Genomic DNA, 11,034 nt, shown 5'->3' on the forward strand with positions numbered 1-11,034 from the left:
CTATTGGGATCAATAAACCAGAGCATCCCCACCTTAGTTGCTTGAAGGAAAAATGATCTCTACTCTGGTTATTTGTTCACCGTGTGACCTACATGAGGCTTCTGAAAGCAGCCAAGATATTGAGAGCTTGCAATTAAGAAAGTATTTTGAGAGCATGAATAGTCTGTGAGATTACACAGTAAAGAAAAAGTCAACCTTAGATGCTCATTAAGAGATTATCGATGGTATTAAAAATGTTTATATGGCGATATCTGAAACACCACCCTCCCTCCCACTCCAAATCTGATGCTGCTTTCCCTTTCCTTCTGACTCACTCTTTCCTTCTACTGACTTCTCTTCTGTCACACTGGCAAACACACATACACTCTGATCCTGCCAATTTTTCTACTTAACACATTTCAAACATATTGTTATAAGTAAATCCAAGGAAATAAATCCAAAGAGTCCAAATTCACTATGCTGGGCTAATATACTTTTTTAAGTGGGAAATAAAATGAGCATCCTTAAACTTTTCATCCTAAATGTTCGAACTTGTTACAAAAAAACACCCCACAAACAGTTGATCGCTAGTAGTCCATTACAGAAACTTGACTTTTGTGACAATTAATTCAATAAAAATTTGAGCTAGGACTTCCTGCTAAACATAGTGGATTAGGTATGTGCATGGACCTGTTCTAAACTCTATTAAAATGACAAGAAATGATTTTTTTTAATTTTTCAAAGTATAAACTCACAATGACAAAGAAAGTGAGGAAAGAACCAACTAGTAGGTGAGAAGGGTCAATGCAGGGGTCCTCACACTACGGCCCGCGGGCCACGTGCAAATACAAATATTGTATTTGTTCCCGTTTTGTTTTTTTACTTCAAAATAAGATATGTGCAGTGTGCATAGGAATTTGTTCATAGTAGCTGTTTTTTTTTTTACACTGTCCCTCCAGCGGTCTGAGGGACAGTGAACTGGCCCCCTGTTTAAAAAGTTTGAGGACCCCTGGGTCAATGCATTTGGAAGAGTCAGTGTGTTGGGAGGAGGAAAGTCAATGGAGACGTGGTAACTAACATATACATGCTTGCACAAATGAATAACAGTAACTGGCTTGTTTCTCCTGAACAGTCCAGGAAAACCTCAGGACTCAGAGGCAAGAGATTCCATGGAGAGTAGAGGTGGGACCCTAACATGAACACAAGGAGAATGGCTGAGAGCAGTATAAGGACCCCCCGCCCCTTTTTTTACCCCAACTAGCTAAAGATTGCTCCAGACCCTACCCTGTTGGTTTAATCTGTTGAGAAATTCAATCAGAGCATCTCCAGACTTAGAGCACCAGGCGTCATAGAAGAAAGGAATGAGGTACACCGCTGAAAATGAAGAGATTAAGAGAAAAATCTCTATATTGAATGGTAAGATTTCCCTGACCCCTTTTCCTATCTATTCCCAGAACACCTACAGCCAACTAAAAAAAACCCAGGCAGAAAACTGAAAGACACTTATCTGCAAAATTAAATAGTCCAAGAGAAAAGACTTATTTAGAGTCTCCAACCGAATGCATCACCTCAGGATCAGCCTGCCGGTCAATAAGCCTCACCCAATCGTTTCGTATGACTCCCTCTTCAATACAAATCGTAAAATGTTCATTAGACATAAAAGATAGAAACAACTACAGAGAAAAGGAATTAGAGAAAATACAGGCAAGTGATAAAGAGTTTGCAACTGGGAAACAAGAACTAGATACTCTTTAACCCCCGCCCCCCCACCCCCCTACCCCCACCAAAAAAAAGGAGGGTCAACAAAATTGAAATGCAATGGAAATTTTGGAAAATAAAGTCTAGGAAATCTCCTAGAAATTAGAATGAAAAAAACAAAAAGTTTCTCCTCTTATCAAGGAAGGGAAATTTAAGATAATAGGAAGGTTCATTAATGATTGTGCATAATAGACACTATTTTAAATTAAGCATTTATAAAATGTATACATTTGTTATACATTAATGCACAACTCCTTTGTAGGAGCAGACAAAATTGGTTTGTATCAATTTCTCCAACATCAGAAAATTTCCCAGAAGTGAACTGGCCTCCAGATGAAGGACCCACTGCAGCCTAAAACATTGAATTAAAAAAACAAAGCTCATGAGTAGAGGGATGAAAAGGGACAAATGCAATAGATTGGAAGTAAGAATAATATTAAAATTATCAACAGCAAATCTAGATGCTAAAAGTAAGTAGAGATATAAGGGAAATTATTTTCGATGTAGAATTCTATACCCAGCCAAGCTATCGCTCAAGTATGAAAATAAAGACGCACAGACATTTTGTGCGACATTTTCAGTAACACAACATTCATAAAAATTTATTTCCTCTTTAAGGAAACACCTAGAGAATGTAATAAATGGAGAAAAGACATACGAGAATTGTGAAGAGATACCCTAGGACAACAGACAGCTGTGCCCCAAGCCCACAGAGCAACCAGTCCTACCTGGAAGTCCAACCAGTTCCCCAGAGGACTGGAGAGAGAATTATCTAGGAAAACAATGAACATTAGTGCTTGGAAGTGTTTGAGCTTTTGGAAAATATATTGCTAGTATTTGGAAGGAAAATAGAACAAGCACATAGAAATCTAAGTAAATGAACAAAATGAAGCAATTGTTGACTACAAAAAAAAGACAAAAGAAACCTGTACGAGATGGATCAGCACTAATACTTACATAATCATAATAATATAAACACTATTGATTTAACCAAAAATTTAAAATATGTCTCTATTGAGAGAAACTAAGATGGCGACATAGATAAACACCGGGAAATTGCTGCCTCCCACAACAACTTCAAAAATACAACAAAAAGACAAAACGGACATCATCCAGAACTACAGGAAGGCTGGCTGAGTGGAAATTCTACAACTAGAAGGAAAGAAAGGCACACTGAGAGCCAGAGGAGCTGCGGAAGTAAAGTGCAGAGGTACGGAGGCTCACACGGGCGGAAAGGGGCTGGCACCTGTGGACGCGGCTGTCTTTCTGAATCGGGAGGGAGTCACAAGCTCCCGACTGCTCTGAACTCCGGTTCCGGGAAGTCTCTGGGGACCCAGGACTCATACGGGGAGAAATTGAACTGTCTGGCAGCGGGCAGAACTTGGAACTTGAGGGCAGCTTTCCCTCAGAGGTGCTTTCAGCAATTACCGGGACACTGAGACGCGCGGGCCCCTTAGGGCAGGGCTGAGAATCCACCATAGCTGCTTGCTCCGCCCTTTGATTCCCTGCGACCCTGCCCCACCCAGGCTGCAGCAGAAGCTTTTGCATATGAATGCCCCGGCCCTTTGCAACCTAAAAATTACCTAACTGCAGCTGGGCCAGACAGTCCCAGAACTTCCAAGAGAAGGCCCAAGGCTCCACAGCGGCTTGCATTGCTTCACAGCTAGGCCTCATCAGGGCACCTCCAAACTCCAAAAAAGGAAGGGGAATCTGCAGTTCTCTTTGTAGCTCCTGCTGTGTAACCTCAGGCAGAGGCTAAATTAGCACCTCCTTAGATCCAAGAGCCAGTGTACCCAGTGGTCAGAGTGGGACCATCCAGATTACAACTCCTCAGATCCATAAGGGACACACTCAGGGAGCAGACTCAGTGAGCACCAAAGCCCCACTGAAGCAAGTCTTGCCCCAGAAGGGTGTCTTCAGCACAGAAGTTCTCCCACTGCAGACACAGCTGATTCTCACTGCCAATTGGCCTGGAGGTCAATTCCTCCCAGTGATCCTACAACAATCAAGGCATAACTACAATAAGACTGTGCACAAAACCCACAAGGGGGTGCACCAAGAGTGTCCACCTCAGGTAACTGGGGAGGCTGAGCCACTGGGCCCTACAGGACACCTAGCACACAAAACCACTCTACCAACACAGGGAAGCATAAAAAATGCGGAGACAAAGAAACAGGTCACAAATGACAGAAATGGAGGAAAGCAAACGACTGGATATAGAGTTCAAGGCCACGTTTATAAAGTTTTTCAAGAATTTTATGGAAACCGCCGATAAATTTAGTGAGACCCTGGAGGATATGAAAAAAGACCAACTAGAAATTAAGCATACACTGACTGAAATAAAGAATAATATACAGAGATCCAACAGCAGACAAGAGGATTCCAAGAATCAAGTCAAAGATTTGAAATACGAAGAAACAAAAAATACCCAACCAAAAAAGAAAAAAGAAAAAAGATTCCAAAAATATGAAGATAGTGTAAGGAGCCTCTGGGACAACTTCAAGCGTACCAACATCAGAATTATAGGGGTACCAGAAGAAGAGAGAGGGCAAGATATTGAAAACCTATTTGAAGAAATAATGACAGAAAACTTCCCCTACCTGGTCAAAGAAATAGACTTACAAGTCCAGGAAGCGCAGAGAACCCCAAACAAAAGGAACCCAAAGAGGACCACACCAAGACACATCATAATTAGAATGCCAAGAGCAAAAGACAAAGAGAGAATCTTAAAAGCAGCAAGAGAAAGACAGTCAGTTACCTACAAGGGAGTACCCATACGACTGTCAGCTGATTTCTCAACAGAAACCATGCTAGCCAGAAGAGAGTGGCAAGAAATATTCAAAGTGATGAATGCCAAGAACCTACAACCAAGATTACTTTATCCAGCAAAGCTATCATTCAGAATAGAAGGTTAGATAAAGAGCTTCACAGATAAGAAAAAGCTAAAGGAGTTCATCACCACCAAACCAGCATTATATGAAATGCTGAAAGGTATTCTTTAAGAAGAGGAAGAAGAAAAAGGAACTCTTACCATTTGCCACAGCATGGATGGAACTGGAGAGCAGATAAATACCACATGATCTCACTCATTTGTGGAATATAATGAACAACATAAACTGATGAACAAGGACTGATCCAGAGACGGAGAGGCATTGATTGGGCTGTCGGGCCTTGGAGGGAAGGTAGGGGAGGGTGGGGGTAAGGGGGAAAGATCAACCAAAAGGACTTCTATTAAAAAAATAGGAGAGGGATAAAGATGTTTACTGATAAATTCTCAATTCCTTAATAAGAAGTAATTGCATGTCCAAAACTGATAAATCCAGAGATGGAAGTATAAATATACTATACTGAAGAAAAAAGTTAACTTTTTTTTTTAAGGTGTAGGGAAGAGGGTTAAAAATGCAGCATTTTATTTATTATAAGACTTTTAGTACTCTTTGATTGAAAATTACTTCTGCCCTGGCTGGGTGGCTCAGTTGGTTGGAGCAGCATCCTGTACGCCTAAAAGGTTGCAGGTTCTATTCCTGGTCAGGACACATACGTAGATTTTGGGTTCCATCCCTGGTCGGGGCACATACAGACTAATGTCTCTTTGTATCTCTCTCTCAAATAAAAAAAATAAATTAATAATAATTAAAAAAATATCCATGGGTGAGTGTGGGGCGCGGTTATGGTGTTTTGGCCAGGTTCAAGCTTCGGACTAATGAAAGGACAGGGTCCTCTCATTGCCACGTGCAAGTCCCAGCTGGAGGGCAGGGCCCTCCCAGCACAATTATAGCCAACGGCTGTGGTTGTAAGCTTGAACCTATGGTCCAAACACGTAGCCCCACGTGCCTTGTGATAGAGTTCGGGTGCATGTAGTTGAGTGAAGTTGAAACTCACGAGAATGCTGTAAAGAACGTGATCACGCCTCTACTTTGCCTCATGGCATCTGCTATAAAATAGAGACATGGCTTGTGGGTGCAGTCATTGTCTCCTCATCAGGGAGCAGCGTCCCACCAAGACCCAGCTTTCATTCTCTTGTCTGTCTTTCCTTAATCCTTTCACCCCCCAACTCGGGATCACCCTTGGTCGCACTGGCACAGGTGAGGATAAAAAAATTACTTCTAAAAAACCCAAAGTAATAAATAAATATATGGGTTTCTTATCAAATACTCATTACCTTTGTAATTTATAACCCATCAAACTATGGGCCTCAGTTTTCCTACCTCTAAGATGGGAACAGTCAAACTAGCTGTCAATGCCCATTTCAGAGCTGAGATGAGGATCCAAATAACCATGTATGTACTCACCTAGTAAATGGCAAAGCACCATGCAAACTTTGATTTTATTTTCATCAAAAATTACTCTTAGGAACAATTAATTCTAATTCCATGTGAAGGAAAGGATTTTTTCAGGAGATTTGGATTGATATAAAACACAAATACAAAAGCACAGACACAGGCAGAGCTATAAGAAAGCCACACTGTTTTAAAGATGGATCTAGTACATTTTACAGACAAGCTGCTGGGACCCAGAAAAGTGACTCTCTTATCCAAACTCACACAGTGGCAAGTGGCAGAGCTAAGTCTAAGACCTTAGTTCTTCTAAAATGCAGTCCAACTGTTGTTTTTGGGTTTTGGTCTTATATCTTATAGCTCAGGCTAATAAGAAAACGTTTCAAGTTAATTAGCCATCCATGCCTCGCTCCAGAAAAACCTTCCAAAAATCAATAAAGATAGCGATTTGCCCAATGTGATACAAAATAGTGACAGCAGAGGCAAAACTAAGCGAAACGAAGTACAGAAGCCAAAGAGTGAAACTTGAACCCAAAACTTGCAACCGAGTGAAAGTTTGCCGGCACAGCTAAAGGCATACATTAAAGGCCCAGGTCAGGGTCTGCGACATACGCATTATCAATTACTGCCCGTTAACTGGCTGACTAAAGTTCCTGCCTGCGTATGGAGAGGAAGGCCAGAAAGGAATGAGCATACTTTAAAAAAATAAAGGCAATTTGACAAGCCAAGTTAGCAGTAAAATGCTTCTTGAAAATGGCGATGTAAGAATTTGATTTACTGAATGAGAGAAGGCTATGAGCAAGAGAGAAGAAAACAGAGGGAGAAAGGGCATGGCCCAGTGATTGACAAAATGTGTCAAGAAATGTGTCAAGAAAGGGGCCCTAAATTCAGAACTCTCCAAGCCATTGCAAGACATCTAATAGGCTCCCCTATGCTCTCCTGGTTGGACATTGAAAGAAATGAGGACATGGGGAAGATAAAAGGCTTGGGAGCCTTTTCTCCATTCCAGGAAGTCATTTGCTGTCACTTCCTTGCAAGAAAAGGGAGAAAGGTGCTCTTAAAATATAGTTGTCGGTAAAAATGAACAAATGTTCAGATTGAAGCAGGTAACAAAAAAGGAAATTTCGCTCTTTTATATTCAGAAGTCATCGTTTTCCCCAGTAGATCATTCTAATTTCTCATGATGACTCTTAATAATCAAAACACAAAGAAATTAAATACTAATGGTGGGCTTTTAGACAGAGTGGCTCCTGTGGCCTCTTACATCCAAATAAACCAACTTTAAGAAGGGACATACACTGAAGAGGAGTGTCATGGAACCCAGAGAGGCACTTGTGACTGTGAGTAATAGAAAGGATTATGTTTGAGGAAAATCCAACAACAGCTAATCCAAGCAAACTCTTAACGCATTGTCCACATAGAGATACACCAGGTAGAATTTCTGTCAACCTTCAGTCAAGTTGAGGTGCCTTTCATGTTCCCTCTGTTTAAAGAAAAAGTGAGTCAACGGAAGAAAAACAGGAAGTACTTTAAAAAACACACAAAAGCTCCCAAGCAAAATAAACAATTCATAAGGACCATCCCATACTAGCTTTTAGAAAGCGGCTTCAGGTCCTGACAGTGGAAAATATGTTTACGTGCACAAGGACAAGAGCAGAAAGACAATCATGGGCCCTCTGATCAGGAGACACGCAGCCATCAGGGTGCAGCGAGTTTTCCTTGAACAGATCCCAGAGACAAAGACAAACCACAGAACATCACACACACACACACACAAAAGAAAAGAAACAACATCTGACAAATGAGTGCCAAGCCCCACAAATCCCGATAACACGACATCCTACTTATTAAAAACATCAGTCTTGGAAGACTCCAGGCACAGTAATTTTGAAAATGTACACAAATAAATTAGAACCAGCCTTATGATTCTTCTAATTGCAAGTCCCTCACCCATACCCCTCCGCAAAGCCGAAGCGAAATTTTAAATTAAAAGAAAGAAAATGCACCACGCGCATTGATTTGAAGCAAGAGCCCCACCTTCTCCACTTAATTCATTAGAACATAGTCTGAAAGTCTTGGGGGGACATCAATTTTTCTAGGAAAATCGGCTCTGTAGTAAACAGAGAGAATGTTATCTCCACAATCAGGAAGAATGTGGAAGAGGTTTATTGATTAAATTATCTGAAGCGCTTGGTCGCAGACGTTTTCGGACATGCTCTGTGGCCAGGTTCTTCATCACTGGACACCGTCCTGTAGCTTATGCAGGTAGCACAGGATAGTGCCTAGAAAATGGGACCAAGAGCCATTTTGCTGTAAAACAGCAAAAATATCAGTCCAAGCCCGGCCAGCATGGTTAGTGGTTGAGCGTTGACCCCTGAACCAGGTCACAGTTTGATTCCTGGTCAGGCACATGCCCGGGTTGCGGGCTCGATCCCCAGTGTGGGGCGGGCAGGTGGCAGCCGATCAATGATTCTTTCTCATCATTGATGTTTCTATGTCTCTCTCCCTCTTCTTTTCTCTCTCTCTAAAATCAATAAAAGCATGTTTTAAAAATACATATAAATAAGTCCTCCCTGAACATTGTTGAAAGAATCAAAATTCCAAATGAGATGTCAAAGTTATTTTTAAAGCTACAAAGCCCTATTTGGTGGTGCCTGTTTCTATTCCTTCCTGGAGAGCACTGCTCTAGGACCCGGTGGGGCCATGTGACACCAGAGGGCCAGAAGGCAAGCTCAGGAACCCCCCTGCATCTTGATGTCATGTGCCTGTCTCTGTCAGGTGGCAGCAACCTCGCAGCCCATTGCCTTGGGCCTCGGTGAGGTAAGGGACCACATGTGTGGGTGACTGCAGCGACCATTGGAAGGCTCCAGAGAACGAAACACAGCACCCCACCCTCTAGCTAAAGCTGGAAACTCCAGCTCAGCGATTTTGTCCTTTAGCTTAAGGGTTTGGGGGGCCCTTGTTCTATTGCAAATGCCCTTGAAGGGCTAACACATTTGGTCTGACCGTCCTTTATTAACACCTTAGCACCGTGGTCGGCAAACTGCGACTCGTGAGCCACATGCGGCTCTTTGGCCCCTTAAGTGTGGCTCTTCCTAAGCCTTAGGAGTACCCTAATTAAGTTAATAACAATGTGCCTGCCTATATAGTTTAAGTTTAAAAAATTTGGCTCTCAAAAGAAATTTCAATCGTTGTACTGTTGATATTTGGCTCTGTTGACTAATGAGTTTGCCGACCACTGCCTTAGCATGAATGACTTTTACCTATTCCTGAGACTAGTTTTGATAAGAAATACGAGAAAAGTATAAAGATGTATCATCCTCATTGCCTCCACAGTAACTCATCCTCCTACCCAGAATGCACACACAGCACACACATACTGTGGACATTCTCTGACCAGTTGGCCTATTCAAAGACAAATAACTCTAGGCCAGTGGTTCTCAACCTTCCTAATGCTGCGACCCTTTAATACAGTTCCTCATGTTGTGGTGACCCCCAATTTCATTGTTACAAATTGAACATAATTAAAGCATAGTGATTAATCATAAAAACAATATGTAACTATATATGTGTTTTCTGATGGTCTTAGGTGAAAGGGTCATGTGACCCCCCAAAGGGGTCGCGGCCCACAGGTTGAGAACCGCTGCTCTAGGCAGTCACTAACACCCTTTTAGAATTTTAGTGTAACATGATGTCCGTGGGGGGAGGGGTTATATTTTTTAAAAGAAGACCGATGAGGGAACAAACACTAAGAAGTTAAATGCTAATGGTGGGATTTTAGACAGAATGAAAGCTTTGACCTGTACCTCAAGTTAATCATGATGGATAGCTACCTCCTGCCAAATGGGGGTTGGATTAGCAGTAGGATTTGGGCATCTCTGCCTGCGCAGTGAGTGAATTTAAGGGGACAATTCGAATGAAAGGTTAGGTCTTCCCTGGGAAACACCCTCCCCAGGTTGAAGTCTGGCAGGAATCATCAGCAACAGTCCTGCCTATTTTTAATGGCTAGGAGGATGCTTAGGGAAATGTCAATCTCCGAAATTTCCCCAGATCTCTTCTGCATAAATAACAACATCATTACCGACAGATTCTTGGCTCAACCCATTTTCTTTTAAACATGCAGACTAGTCAGGATGAAATATTTATTAGAGAAAGTTTGGAAAGGCTGAAACTGGAAATGATCACTCAAACTAAGAAAAAAAATCAACTTCATTAAAAGGGGAAAAAAAATATGGGCATTCTGAGCTAGCCAGATACCAAAAATATGTCTGAATAAACAACAAGGCAGCAATCCTGAGCTGGTCTGATGCCTTTGAGGGGGCAATAACTCAAGGGAAACCACCGAAGAAGCGAGTGCCAACCCCCCAGCACACACTCAGAAGTCTTGTAGATGCCCGACAGTCCCGGCGGGTTGACATTATTATATCAGGTGGGAACATTTCCTCTGGCTTATGATCACTGTGTTCCCTAAAGCCTCAGCACTTGCTAGTGCTCATTATTTTTCATCTAATTCTGTTGCTGCAAACGCTTTCCTCATCCATATGAATGCCTAATCTTTCTGCACCATCCGAAACGATCTGTAGCAATTATCCCATGATTTAATTTCTGAAGTTAATTGTTCAGTTTTTTTTAAAATCTCCTTAATTAGTTTAAACTTTTTCCGCCTTTCCATTTTATCAACTGTCCTTTTAGTCCTTCATTATTAAAAATATAAATAAAGTGTCCAATTATCCTTTTTCCTTAAATTTTATCATTTTATAGCTCTAATCAGATTTCTAGTTTTTTTCCCCCAACTGAAAAGTCCTACTCATTCACCTTTGGGTTCTATCTTGCTTCACTGGCTGTAATCAATATAACTGTTCTTGTCTAAATTATTTTTCTCTCTAGCTCAGTCATTTTGGAGATGAAGAAGATAAAACGAAGCAGGCCATTCAAACTGAGGATGTGTGCTTTGTAAAACTGAATGTAAATTTATCACATTTTACAACCCTTTGAAAACCACAATAGTTGCTTATTGGAT

The sequence above is a fragment of the Myotis myotis genome, unplaced genomic scaffold, assembly GCF_014108235.1.
Source record: "Myotis myotis isolate mMyoMyo1 unplaced genomic scaffold, mMyoMyo1.p scaffold_m19_p_15, whole genome shotgun sequence".
Taxonomy (NCBI): Eukaryota; Metazoa; Chordata; class Mammalia; order Chiroptera; family Vespertilionidae; genus Myotis; species Myotis myotis.